Raw genomic sequence first — 14,214 nt, 5'->3', positions numbered from 1 at the left:
TGAAACTACTTTAAATGATTATCATGAATACAAAAAGAGAGGAAAGAGAGAAAAAAAAATCGAGAGAAAACATCTCTAATTGTATTCCCGTAAGTCGCGACAAAAGAAAAACCCTAAATTTGGAAAAAAAAAAAAAGAGTAAAAAAAATTTAAAATTTGATGGCAAAAAAAGAGAGAGAAGGCTGCTCTATACTTTTTCCTCTCATTTAATGAAGTTTTCTCTCCAACGGAAATTTAATTCCTTTCAAAGGTGACTTTTTTATGTATATATATATTTTTTAAGGAAAAAAAAAATTCAAGAAATTCCTGAAAAACTGGGGGAAAAAAAAACAAGGCCATTAAAATATTTTTTTCTTTGCATATGCCTCAAATAAAAGGTATCAATCGTTTTTTTCCCCCTGTGATATCTTCTTTTTCCACATTTCTTACAGAAAAGGTGAAACTAACATCAAAAGAAGCTCGAAATTTTCCGCATTTTTTTTTTTTTTTCGGGAAAGAAAAATAACATTTCAATACTAAAATGCATCCAGCCAGAAATCTTACGATAAACATGTTAAAAGCATTTTTTCCCATTCGAATTTTGAAGAAGAAAAAAAAAATCGTAAATTTTATTCTTCATATTTTTTTCGTAGGACTTAATCGATTACATTTCATTATATGTATATATTTCTTTTTGAAAAAATAATAACAATCTGAATTTTCGATTATTTGGTATCAGACATAGACATTTACGAAATTGAGCTGATTTTCCTTAAAACGAAAGATATTCTTTAATTTTGAAATTTTGAGAGGAAAGTTTTGATCTTTATTTCTTAATATATATATATATATATATATATATATATATATATATAAATTTTAATTTGTTTTCAGCCCTTAGGGAAAGAGAAGGGTATTGCCATTTATGTAACTTTTTCACTTTCTTAGATTTTATTTTTACTTTGAGGATGAAAAAAAGGAACTTTTCACCACAATTTTATTTGTCTTCGCTACACGCTCAATTTCACTACGAACTCTAGACGGTAGATTCAAAGTTTCGAAACATATTATATATATTTATTTTTCTCCGTGAAAGTTTTCAAGAAACTTTAAAGATATAAAATTTTCGTCTAGATACTCTCAAGTGCCATTTTTTGCTTCTGCTATTTCTTTCCGAATAAATCGGTTTAAAATTAAACCGATCGTATCTTGACGGTTTTTAGATAAGACTCACAGAGAAATCTATTGCGTTTTTTCTTTTCTTTTCGCCTTAGAAATTTAATTTTTCATTTTTTTTATTGAGAAATTCACTAGTTCAAAAACTTATATATTTATTTATTTATATTTAATTTTCAATGCAATAGTATTCAATGACAAAAAATTGTGTTTCAGTTTATAAGCTATGACTTATCTCTTTTTACATCGTCTCATTCGAGTGTAAGGATTAGCTTGTTTGATTAATAAAATGCTATAAATATTTGTATAACATGTATTGCTATGCAACGCGAAAAAGGATTTTTTAATCATGTAGAGTCATTATACTGTAGATATGTAATGAATATTACTGTGCAACGAAACATTAATGCCCATATTTTCGTTAATTCTTACTAAATCAAAAAAAAGAAATAATTTCTCTACAACACATTTCCTATAAGGAAAATTTTTTTGATGTAACAAAGCAATTCATTCCAGCAAGATTCGATTTCGTGCAAATTTATCACGAGCTAAAAAACGTTATTTTCTAATGGTTAGTTTTCAGGTGAATGTTTTAAAAAAAAAGTGATTATGTATATTAGGAATTCTGTGAGAATGGTGCATAATGTTTTAAAGAAATTATGTTTATTACTTTTACAAGAACAGAAGTGATGATGGGATTGAACTTTGTCAATTAAGTCTGGATTCATTACGATGAGCATCACACTACAAATGTTTAGCTACTCAATTCGTTAAATGAAATAAAAATCTAAATTACATGGAATCATTATGCGTTAGAAAAAATATTAATTCCCCCTCATTTAAAAAACTATTTTCAGTGTTCGGACTTACTTTCATGTCATTTCTTTCATCTGAAATTTTCTGAAATGTTGATGAAGCAATCTTTGAGAGCATCTGCAAATAACCACAAACTTTCCTTAGAAACAGCATTAAGGGGGGACCATAAGTACATGATACAGTACTTTTTTTATTTCTTATAAATCAATAATGAAAGGATATTCTCTCATGAAAGAGATTAGTTGAAATTCAATACATACTTCTTAGTTTCGAAAATAATTTAGTTAACATATTTTGTTGATATAGGGTTCTGCACGAAAGCAAATTACTGGAAATATGCGTAAAATAGTGATATATAAAATGCAGGTTCCATGATTAACAACTGATTTCTGAATTTACTTGTGTCTGGCGCTCACATAATGTTTCATTGTGATGTTGACATTGGTGAAAAAAAACACTATTGACAAAGACTTGTTTTACCTCAGCCACAGACCACCGGCTGAAGATTTACAAGCATTCCATACGCAGGAGACATTGAAGAAAAGTTCAGTTCCACCGATGATTTGCTTTCTTGCAGTACCCCCCAATCGACAAAAATCTGAGTTAATTTTTTTGCGTACAAAAAATAATCCTCTTTCGTAAGAATAATTTTCCTCAACCCTCAAATATCCTTCAGGTTTTATGAATTTTTAAGCTATTTAGGAATTAACGGGACACCCTATATTTATATCCTTATAAAATCTTAATAAATAAAATCAATATTTTAATGAAGCACTGAATAGTTAACTTGCATATTTCTCATCGCTTAACAGGTTCGAAATGCTTAGATAAATTTTTGATTCTGAAAAATTCTAGAGCACATTGATCAAACTTTGTGATAATTTACTTATTGTTTGCATAAAAAGTAAGATGTATTATCATCAAATACTCAGATAATGCCATTAAATAAAATATTTTTGGATAATTAAATTAACTATTCTTTTTTCCGTTTCACTTATAGAGATACAGACCAAGAGAAAATAAATGATTAGATTTATTCGGATATATTTCTCCCCCGTCGGGTACATATTAGGTTTCCCCATGAGCTTAAAACAATTGCCAGTTCCCGCCTTGGTGAGAAAGCAGCTTAGGTAAGGTACTAGTGATAATACACGTAGTGCTTCGACCGGCTGCGTAGTTTCTCGTAAAAATCAATTAAGTATCAACGTTTCTCTACGACCATTAGAACTTGAGATGAGTTGCGGGAGGTTGGTGGGGGGGAAGGGAGGATTCCACCACGCCTTTGCTGCTCCCTTTGGCCACCCGTCTCTCAACTACCACCAACTTTCATACACATTGTTGTAATAGCTCCGTATGAAAATGGGCGTCTCCAGCTCAGTCTCTGGAACATCAAGATAAGACTAATTGCAGGCATAATGGGGCAATAGGTAGGCACACTCTCACCCCACACACACACAAACTCGCTCACTCTCTATGTTTCAAAGATCAGAGTATGTGGCACTCGGTTTCGTAACCCTCGTTTCTTCCTACTACTGGTTTTAGTGGGGAGAAAAGCACCAACAATAATTACGGCTTTCCCCCCTTCTTGGAAGAGCCTTGTGAATTTTGCATACAGCGCGATTCATTAGCATCTTGCTCTCTCTTTCCGCTGTTTTCCCGTAAGGAAAAATGACCCTTTTTGGTAGATATGGCTAGATTCTGGAAGTTCCGCATAAGTTTGGTGTAAAACATTCTTCCACATAATACGAAAAGCTATTGCATCTTATACATCATTGCTGCCCACCATTTGTAAAGCTGTAAGATGGAAGATGCAGTCGATATGAAACTCATGGTTGTGAAATTCTTCGGTAGTAATGTCGTGAGCTTTAAAATTGTTATTATTTTCATTGCTGCTGTTGAAAACATTCATTAATTCAGGACAAATAATTCAAAACTTCTTCCTCCAAAAGTTTACGTACTTATATTCAGAGGAGCATTTATGGCTTTGCCGCCTGTGAGATACATGAATTTTTGCGCCCCCCCCCCATTGTGGTATAATTTTCTTCCCGATCTTCCCTTGAATTCGCCACCCTGTGCCATAACCCGCTTGCCCCCCCCCCTCTACTCCTACAAATGCACCTGTGGCTCTAAGGTCACTCTTTTAGCTACTCACATGCTTGCACACTGTTTTGGTCACTCACGCACTTGCACAGCGCTTTTTCGTCACTCGTATGCTTGCACATGCTATAGGTCACTCACTGAACTGGTCCCCTGCTATGTAGGTCACTCGTTTGGTTATCATATGCTTGGTCACGCTCCAAGTCACTGTTTTCCGCACTCACGTGATTGAAAACTTCCTAGATCACTCTTTTGGTCACTCACTGACTGGTCCCTTGCTGTCTGGGCAAAGCGGGGCTATAGCCCGTTGTCTGTTAAATCCCCCCCCCCCCCCGCAATTACGCCACAGGCTATATTTGTTCTTGAGTTATGGTACAGGGGAACTTCTGCGTTAAAGGGAAACTAGGTTAACGAGCGATTAGCATTACGAGCAAAAACGTTTAACAATTTTTTGCTCGATTAAACGGGCAGCGACGAGTCGCATAACGAGCAAAATTTTGGCGCTTTGTTTATTTAGAGTTTAACGTGATCACAACTGAACCCAATAACTCTTCGTTTTTGCCAACGCACGTATTCACATACGTACGAGAGACTAGTATTTTTACGCGCACGTTCACGTACACTACCTGAAGATCGTCGGAAAAGCTTGTAATGGATTTAAATTCTGCTTCAAGAAAACTAGGCTCTTTCCATTACTGAACCTGACTTCTAGGAGTTACTCGTGAACATTCAGGTGTCGAAGATATTGTGTCTTTGGGAAAGAAATCGGACTGGACTTGAATGAGGACAACATTCAAGAACTAGTGGCGGAACGTGGCCAAGAACTGACCACACATGAGCTGATCGATCTCCATTGCGTGCAAAAGTAAAAGTTTGTGGGCAGGATCTCTTATCAGGAAGAGAGAAATTGAGTGTGTGAGAGCGGTGAATCTGTTCAACGACAACGCAACTTCCCATTTCCACGAAATCCTCAAAAGGAGACAGAAGAAACAGTCATTGAATGGGTTCCTTTTAAACGTACAGAAAGAATATGATTTCAGCGAGCCAGCAGATAACAATTAATTATTAATCAAATATGACACTTCTGTCAGTCATGTTTATGTGTATGGATGATCGTGGAACGAATCATTCGGATTTAAATTACTTCTTATGGAGAAGTTTGATTCGATACACGAGTGATTTAGATAACGAGCACGTTTACGCGTTTACAGAACGAATATTCTCGATTTTCGAGAATTCTCTTCCGAGTTTTACTGTATTTAATATACAGAGTGTGCGGAAGAAAACGCGACGCTCCCCCCCCTCCCGGTTTTGAATTTGATATCTTGAAAACTGTGTTTATTCGAAGATTAATTCTTTCAACACGTTTGTCGTGCACTGTGTGAAACTTTAACGGCCAGGTCTGATGATATCCCATCGTTACAAATTTTATTGATAGATGGCGCTGCATTCAATGTTTTCTTGTCGCGTCATGGATTAATTTATTCACTACAACCACAAACACTCAGGTTATCTTCCTATACGGCACAATCAAAATGTCGCTTTTTGAACAAGGATCTATCTATCAAGGACAATTTGTAACTAAATCCTGGGAAGATTGTAATGAATTATCTGCAATCTGTCTTGAGAACAACGGAAGGATTTTTGTTTTCCTGTAATATCTATTTTCAAGATATTTAGGTTTAAAGTTGAGGTGCTTTATATTCCAGACACTCTTTATACATATATAAATTTATAATATTTAAGACATATTAACTAAATGTCTAGTTCTACATAAAATTACTAACTAATACTATTTCTTATGAAATCAGTCAAGTAAGAGTTATACACGCTCTTATAGTAAGTGTTTGGTAATTGTGTATGTTAATTTACAAATAGCCTACCTTCCAAAAGTTAAGCACGTGACGGATTTCCTAACATAACGACACCACCTTAATCCCTACTTCTCTGTATTAGACAATTTGTGGAACCCAAGCAGGTGGTACTCGGATGTAAATTTTTTGTTTGCCTCGGGAGAGACAGGGCAATGACTTTCCAACTGGGTTTTCCAGGACAGGGTGTCGTACGTATAAAAAAATTTATTTTTATGTTTTAATTTCATCACAACCCCTTGCAACGTGAACGACATATCTAAGTCCTGCACGCTATTTAGATTGGTTTCTAATTTGAAGTATGCCTCTAGGATCAACTCCAGTAAACTGCGACAAGAGAAGTTATTGCATAACCCTGTAGAAAAGTCTGAATAGGTGAGCTTTAATTATGTATACCCTGTATACCCTGTATACCGACTTCTCTTATACAAGCATTTAATATTTTTTTTACTAGAGGATTTATCCTAAAACTGATGATAACAATAGAGTAAAACACAAATCTAGAAAAATGGAGGCATTTTTATTTAACCAGACCTTGTCTTGGGAACTGATGGGAGTTTTCAGCCTTGAGAACACGAGAGTGAAAGACCAGCTATAGTATATATATATCTTCTAAAGCTATGGAATTTTTTTCCGGGGATACCTCCAACATATGTTGAAAATATATGTATATATAAAATCTAATTTCCACAGCGAAATTATCCGAAGAACAATTTTTCAAATCTTCAAAGGCCGGCGCGTTTTCACTTCACGTTCCTGGAGAAGTAAATTTATTATGGGCTTGAGTCACTTTTGAATTGGATGAAATATGCGAGAGTCGTACGCCGGCTAACACTTTAATTACTGAGTCCCACTTTCCTCTTTCCACACACACCGGTACGAGTCCCACTTCACTCATACAATGCGTACACCCATTGCACAACTATTAATTTCCTCACGTCTTGTAGTACTTCCCCTCCTCATCCTTATCCTAAAAATGAGCAGCTTGCATTTCGGAATTCTTGATTAATCGTATTTTCGGCTCAAAGTATCCGGCAGAAAGAGATCGGAATGAACATTCGGTCGGTATGAACACGGGAGTGGGTCGGAATATCTAGAGATTTCCGAGTCGATGGCGTAAGGAAGTGAAGTGAACACAGGAGTGGGAGGGGAGGGGAAGGGGGTTTTTGAAGAAAAGATACATGAAGTTCCTATTTCCTGTAATTCCACTATCTCCTCTGGAGCCCGGTAATTACTTTGAAGAATATCTCCCTATTCAGTATGTGTTCAAATTGGTAAGAGAAATTCACCATGCACACGCACACACACACAATTGGCCTTCCTCTCATTATCAGCATTCTTCTGGAGTAACAGAAAATTGACATTTTCTGACGTTAATGATTTAATTTCAGAAGAAGAAAAAAATGTTATTACATTTCAGGTATTCAATGAAAGAAAACTCCTCGTCTCTTTATGAGCTGTGAACTATTAATTTATTTCAGACCAGGCATTTAAATACCAGATTAATTACTTACTGATTAATTATATTTGGTACGCAGTAAATGTGCTAAATCCGTTGTTATACGCATAATGGTCCAAATGTCGTTGATAAATTTTATGAATGTTGAACAAGTTATACGTAATGATTGCATGAGGAAATGATACAAAATATCGAGGACAGGTACTGAAATTCGTTAAATAAGAGTTCGTTATATCGAGGTCAAATTGTAGAACTTCGTCAAATAGGGGTTAATTATATCGGGGTACGATTGTAAAACTCATAAAGTCGGAGCTTTTTTTATATTGGGGTCTGATTTTACACACACACACACCATTTTTAAGCGCAAAATCTTGTAAAAATTCGTTAAATAACTAATTTTTTAAATGAGAAATCATTATGCTGGGGTAAAATCCTAAAATTTGTTAAATAGTAGTTCGTTATATCGAGGTCTGATGTCAGAACTCGTCAAATGGGTATTATTTCGGGGATGTTCGGAAAAATTCGTTAAATCAAAGTTAATTGTATCCGGTTCAGTCTCTGCCTCACAAGTATGGCAATCTAAATAATAAGTCTTATCACGACAATGAGACAGATTTATCATGTTTACCTATAGGAAATGGGGATTACGCATAATGATCGACAAATGTTGTGAGTGAATTTGGCACAATTTACCATGTTTGACGACGACGCTATGTTGTTATGCATAATCAGTGACAAAAGTAATATTTTTCCAGCATTCAATCAAATTTACCAACGACATAAAAAATATAAATCCGGACATAATAAATAAATAATGGCTCAGAGTATTTATTAATCAGGTATAAGAATTTCGGTTGTAAATTGTATAACCGGATATAAAGAACTTTGATTTAATGAATTCTTCCGAACATCCCCGAAATAACTCCCATTAATATAAATCCGGTTATTGTGCGTAATATCTGGATTTATCATATTTACCGTAAAATATATGTTAATATTTTATACATTAACATATATAATAACTTTCACGTAAACTATACATAATCGCACGAGTTATTCGATTTAATGCAAGATTTATCCGCTATGAGTTTCTTGAAATGGCAGTGGAACATCTGGAGTAGTTCTCTTGTCATTGTCTGGATGAAGAATATTTCATGGTGCGAAACATATAATTTCCATGTCATGTCTTCCACCCTCGATTCCCGGAAGCCTATTGAGAACTTCTTCAATGGACTACAGGCATCTATTCAACGACTTGCTTTCGGGTCATGTTATAGCTTACCTATAAAGACGATCGATTTGTGTCGTTCAGTGGCTCGTTTCTTTGTAACAATACCCTGCGAGTATTCTTTTCATCATTTTTTAAGTATGAAATTGCGAATGTGTGTGATTGTGTTTTAATTAGTGTTGTATTATTTTTCCCGATTGTAGTAATTATCACAGAATTTAATTTTTCTCTATTTTTTTCCGGCTTGTAAACTGTTGTTTTTTGGAATGGAAATCCTATTTCAGCGAAGATCGGCGGAACTAGGTGATATTACGTCCAAACACCAGTGAAATAAATTGAAACAAGTTATTTGTATTTCTTTCGTCTTTTTTCCCACTATTGAAGCTTTATAGCAACCCTATTATCTACAGAAGTTGCTTTTTTATTTCCCTCTTTTCTTTATAATGTATCGTTCTACTATACAATCTAAGCGTGAAAGAGAACACGTTGGGTGAGGATGAAAAAATGACTCTTAAAAATAACTATCTTATCTACCTTATCCATTATACCTTTTCCTTTTATATTTTTCCTTTCCCATTCCTCCTTTTCCTAACGTGCGGTTAGATTAGGAAAAGGTTAACGGATTTATCGCCGATTCATTAAATACAGACAATCCAAATTTCTCGTACGCGAAATGGTTAATACGTTTTCTATTCTGGACACTAGACTTGCGGCCCACTTTCGTAACGAAATTGTTTTACATTATATCTCGAGAGATTCGTAACGCAGATTGAACCTAGTGATATCGTCAGATAGGCATTTTTTGAGAGAAATCCAATGATATCACTCCGGTTTTAATCCCTCTTCAGGTTTGGGCACTAGGCTTGCGGCCCACTTTCGTAACGAAATTGCCTTACGCTATATCAAAAGGCGTTCACAACGCATATAGACAGCATTGCAATTGTCCGTAAGCTATTCAATTGACAAATCTGATGATACCAATTTCATTATGGCAGTACTTGCCACGCGACTAAAAGCAAAAAAAACATATTCACGTCAAAACTTGCAGCCGCGTCTATGACACAGCCTATATATCTCGATTTTATTTTTCATAAAGCAGTATAATTTTTCCAAGACATTATTTTTGAGAATGTGATACATTCGTCAATGCTTTGCGTCAAGAATGAAAACAAATAAAATTCTCCAAAATAAAGCTCTTCTCAGCATGATCGCCAAGTTCTTTTTGTTATCCATTTCATCGTTTTTGTAAACTTAATTTTCAAGTATTTTTATAGTGAATAGATAGTTTCCCTGGGTAATTAACAAATGATATATATCGACCACAGTTAAATTATATTCTAAAACAGTTTATTCTAAAAGATTTAGGTTATCAAGTGCATTATAGAATGTTATTATGATGATTATATTTTCTGTTTATGAGTATAAGTACACCTCCGTTATAACGACAGTTCATAATCACGAGGAAAATTGTCGTTATAACAGGATTCTGATTATAAGTGAATGCCCATTTTTTGCTCTGTCAGTTTATTCAGATTATAGAAAATTGCTGTTTTATCTGCATTGAAACGTCGTTTGATCGTTTGTGCTAATTATTGGATGAGTGGCCGTATGGATGGATGGCCATATAAATTGGTGATTGACCGTATGAGTGAGTGACAGTATGAATAAGTGAGTGTGGGGGACTGTATGGGGCTGAATGAATGAACGTCAGGGGCTCTGCCACCAGACTTATCCCGTTGTCGAGATCTCTTCCAGTCCAGCTTCATGGCAGAGTCGGGAACAAAGTGAGCGCACCTAACACTCTGAGTGTGTAGCTAGTGTTGTGCTTGATATTTCAGTGCTGCCATCTATACTTCAAATTGTGAGTGAAGTGCAATGATTGAATATTTGCACTTTACGTTGTAGGCCTGTTGCTCTCTGTGGCGAGACATTTTAACGGGGAGACCGGCTCGCATTCACTCCTTGAAGTTGGAAACCACAGAAAAACAACTTCAGCCGACCACCACTGTTGCGCCGGTGGGGTTCGCGATGCGAGTCCGTCACTATGACCTCTCCACCAACACAGCGGTGACTGTATGGGGCTGTGAGAGACCATGAGAGTGATGAATCACCGTATGAGTCACCCAGTGAGTGATCGCATGAGTGACCAAGTGAAGACCATATGAGTGAATAAGGGATGGGTGAGTGGTAGTTGAGTGTAAGCGACTGTATGTATCAATTGGATAGACCAAGTGAATGTGGTCTCTCATACGGTCACAAACTTTATCACGGAAAAGGTCGTGATCAAGTTAGTGACCGTATGAGTGACCAAGAGAATGACTATGAGTGATCAAGTCCTATTGATATCGATGAGACTTCACTTTAAATTGCACAAAAATTCGTTTGAATTAAGCTGATAATTATAAACCATTCTGCAAAACACACACACACACAATAACAACTTTTGCAAAAACTAGTTCCTTTCCATTCGACAGATCAAACAACCACGATGATAAAAATGTGTGTCACATAATACATAGCAATTATTTCAACGTACATGTTTCCATCATAGAAATTAACCAACTTTAATTATCCAATACAATACTTTTATCACGTTTTCAAGAAAGAATTTTCGTTAATTTTAAAACATCGTTATTTTCCAGCATTAAAAACACGGATAAAAACCAATCGAAATCTACTCAAGCAATCAAAGAAAACATTACCTTTACTAAAATTTATGAGAGGAAAAAGAGGCTTATGTACGTAAAACCTCATTTAGAAAACTTTTTCAACCAGAAATGCACACATATTACTATTCCAAGAGAGAGAGAGAGTGAAAATTTGCGATGCAGATAACATTGGAAAACAAAGCTCATTAACCTGTACATCAGCTATTGTTCAATCTACTGACGTGACTCGATAATTACATTCAGAATGCAAGTAAAGGCCTTTCACTCTCTCCCCGTTCCCCCAACAAACATCCACACAGATTTAAACAAACCTTAATGTGTTAAAAATAAGTTCAACAAAAATTGCTGGTGATAATAATCAAACAGTAATTAGCAACTCTTGCTGCTTATTAATGAACCTCTGTCTTATTAGTGCCCGGAAGTAATAAATTAGAGGAGAGAGAGAAAACAAACTCTTCTCTTTTCGGCCCCCGATGAAAGTTTTCGCTTCGAACATCCAAAATAACTAGCAAAAAATTATTTGTTTCGTTCCCATTTATTTATTTTTTATTCCATTATAGTTGCTTGTTTAGAAAGCATCTAGTTTACAGTTGAACATTGAAGATTGCTGATGGATGTACTGCAATACCGAGAGAAAGAACGTGATTCTTATTGTTATGACATTATTTTTTTAAGGTTTTACATAGATTTTAAAATTTTTCTTCTTCCCTTTTATCAGAGCCATCCTGAGGGGTGTGTGACATGTGCAGTCTCACCGTGCCCCACACTTATGGTAATATATATATATTTTTTCTTTTATTCCGGATTTTCATCAATTCCAGGATTCTGATTTTATATCGATTCTGGAATTTTGAATTTATATCGATTCTGGAATTTTGAATTTATATCGATTCTGGAATTTTTAATTTATATCGGTTCTGGAATTTTGAATTTATATCGATTCTGGAATTTTGAATTTATATCGATTCTGGAATTTTGAATTTATATCGATTCTGGAATTTTGAATTTATATCGATTCTGGAATTCTTAATTCATATCCATTCTGGAATTCTGAATTTATATCCATTCTGGAATTCTAAATTTATATCCATTCTGGAATTCTAAATTTATACCATTTTGAAATTCTGAATTTATATCCATTCTGGAATTCTTATTTACCATAAATTCTGGAATTCTTATTTACCATAAATTCTGGAATTCTTATTTACCATAAATTCTGGAATTCTTATTTACCATAAATTCTGGAATTCTGAATTCATAACAATTCTGGAATTCGTATTTACCATAAATTATGGGAAATTCTTCTTTAACGTCAATTCTTGAAATCCGAAATTATATCAATTCTTGAAATCCGAAATTATATCCATTCTGGAATTCTGAATTTATATCAGTTCTGGAATTCTGAATTTATATCAGTTCTGGAATTCTGAATTTATATCATTTTTATGATTCATAGTGTTTTGACATTGCTTTTTAAAGTATTACACAGTTTTTACAATTTCTCCTTTTCCCTTTTATCAGCGCCGCTCTTAGGGGTATGTGACATGTGCGGTGACACCGGGCATCGCACTTATGGTAATAGTATTTTGTTTTTCTCATTTATTCTGGATTTTTATCATTTCTGGAATTCTGATTTTACATCAATCCAGGAATTCTGATTTTACATCAATCCAGGAATTCTGATTTTACATCAATCCAGGAATTCTGATTTTACATCAATCCAGGAATTCTGATTTTACATCAATCCAGGAATTATGAATTTACATGGATATCAATCCTGGGATTCGGAATTTACATTTACATCAATTCTCGAATAATTCCTTCCATATATTCTGAATTTTCATGGGTGCTGATATATCCCAATTATGTTTCTTATTTTCAGTTCGAGAATTCCGAATTTTCAACTCAGACGATTTCTTTCACGAGGTCCTGATTTTCATTGGTTTGGGGTTTCTTTCTTTGATTTACTCAGAAAGTTTCTCCGGCTCGAAATTTTCATTTATTATTATTTTATCAATTTACATTTAATTGTGTCCATTTTTTTTATCTATGGATATTTTTCAGCATTCCTGTATGTTTTGTAATAATGTATGAATTTTTTGATGCCGATTTCTCTCTTCCACAGAATAAATAAAATTTGGACCTCTCCGGTTCTCTATCTTCCGGAGCGGCGGGCGATGTTCTGATTAAGAGGGAGGAGAAGGTTCTCCAAGTTACAATTAGAAAGCTCTTGCTCTGCCTTTTTTGAGGAAAACCAAAAAAAAAAATTATGTTCCTATGTGCAATATTCACTGAGCTATTTGAATTCCAAAATCGAAGGAAAATTGAAAAAAAGAAACAAGATGAAGGAGGGAAAGAAGCGAGCAGTTTACGCAGCTCTGTCCGAACTTCTCTCAAATTTTTGAATCCGCATATCTCAACAAATATTGCACTCAGGAACCTGATTGTTTTTGGTTGTGCTCAGGAGAGACAGGGCACCAGCTTCCTAATTGGACAAGGGGGACTGCATAAAAATTTAGATCTTTTTATTTTATGACACACTATATTTTCACTCTCAAAACTGTTACAGAAAACTGTCTGAACACTTTTTATTTTAAATTGCAACCATACCACCAGGGCCGTTGATGAGGTACAGGCCAAATCAGGACTTACAGGCCACCTCGTACAAAATCCCAACTTTAATTTAAAAATGATTTACTAAAATAATCTTCGAATGTTCGAAGTGCTATTAAATTATTGGTAAGAAGATTGTGTTTCGGTTAGTTGTTTCGCATGTATTTTCGGTGTAAGTATCAAGCACGGATCAGTGGCCAAATAATTCGCCAAAGACATTATCCAGAATGCAACATCGTACAGCAACCATTATTGTCGGACCATCCTGTAACGAGAGGCTGTTAGATACCCGAAACCACAGTTTGA

At 34.9% G+C, this 14,214-nt stretch overlaps 1 protein-coding gene across 2 annotated transcripts in view; it reads right to left on the bottom strand.

Moving 5' to 3' along the window:
• The window catches only part of LOC149064670 (teneurin-m-like), a 264,163-nt gene that overhangs the window by 134,901 nt on the left and 115,048 nt on the right, over positions 1 to 14,214 (bottom strand). Inside the window, exon 3 of one of the 2 annotated variants that reach the window (XM_089254773.1) lies at positions 2,026 to 2,088. The exons of the other annotated variant lie outside the window; for it this stretch is intronic. The gene's annotated coding sequence lies outside the window, so the exon portion shown is untranslated. The remainder of the gene's footprint in view (positions 1 to 2,025; positions 2,089 to 14,214) is intronic. 2 annotated transcript variants of the gene reach the window in all.

This window comes from Pholcus phalangioides, unplaced genomic scaffold (assembly GCF_987345545.1).
Source record: "Pholcus phalangioides strain wild (caught in Gottingen) unplaced genomic scaffold, Ppha-v1.0 ptg000042l_1, whole genome shotgun sequence".
NCBI lineage: Eukaryota > Metazoa > Arthropoda > Arachnida > Araneae > Pholcidae > Pholcus > Pholcus phalangioides.
This window is presented reverse-complemented; position numbering and strand designations above follow the sequence as displayed.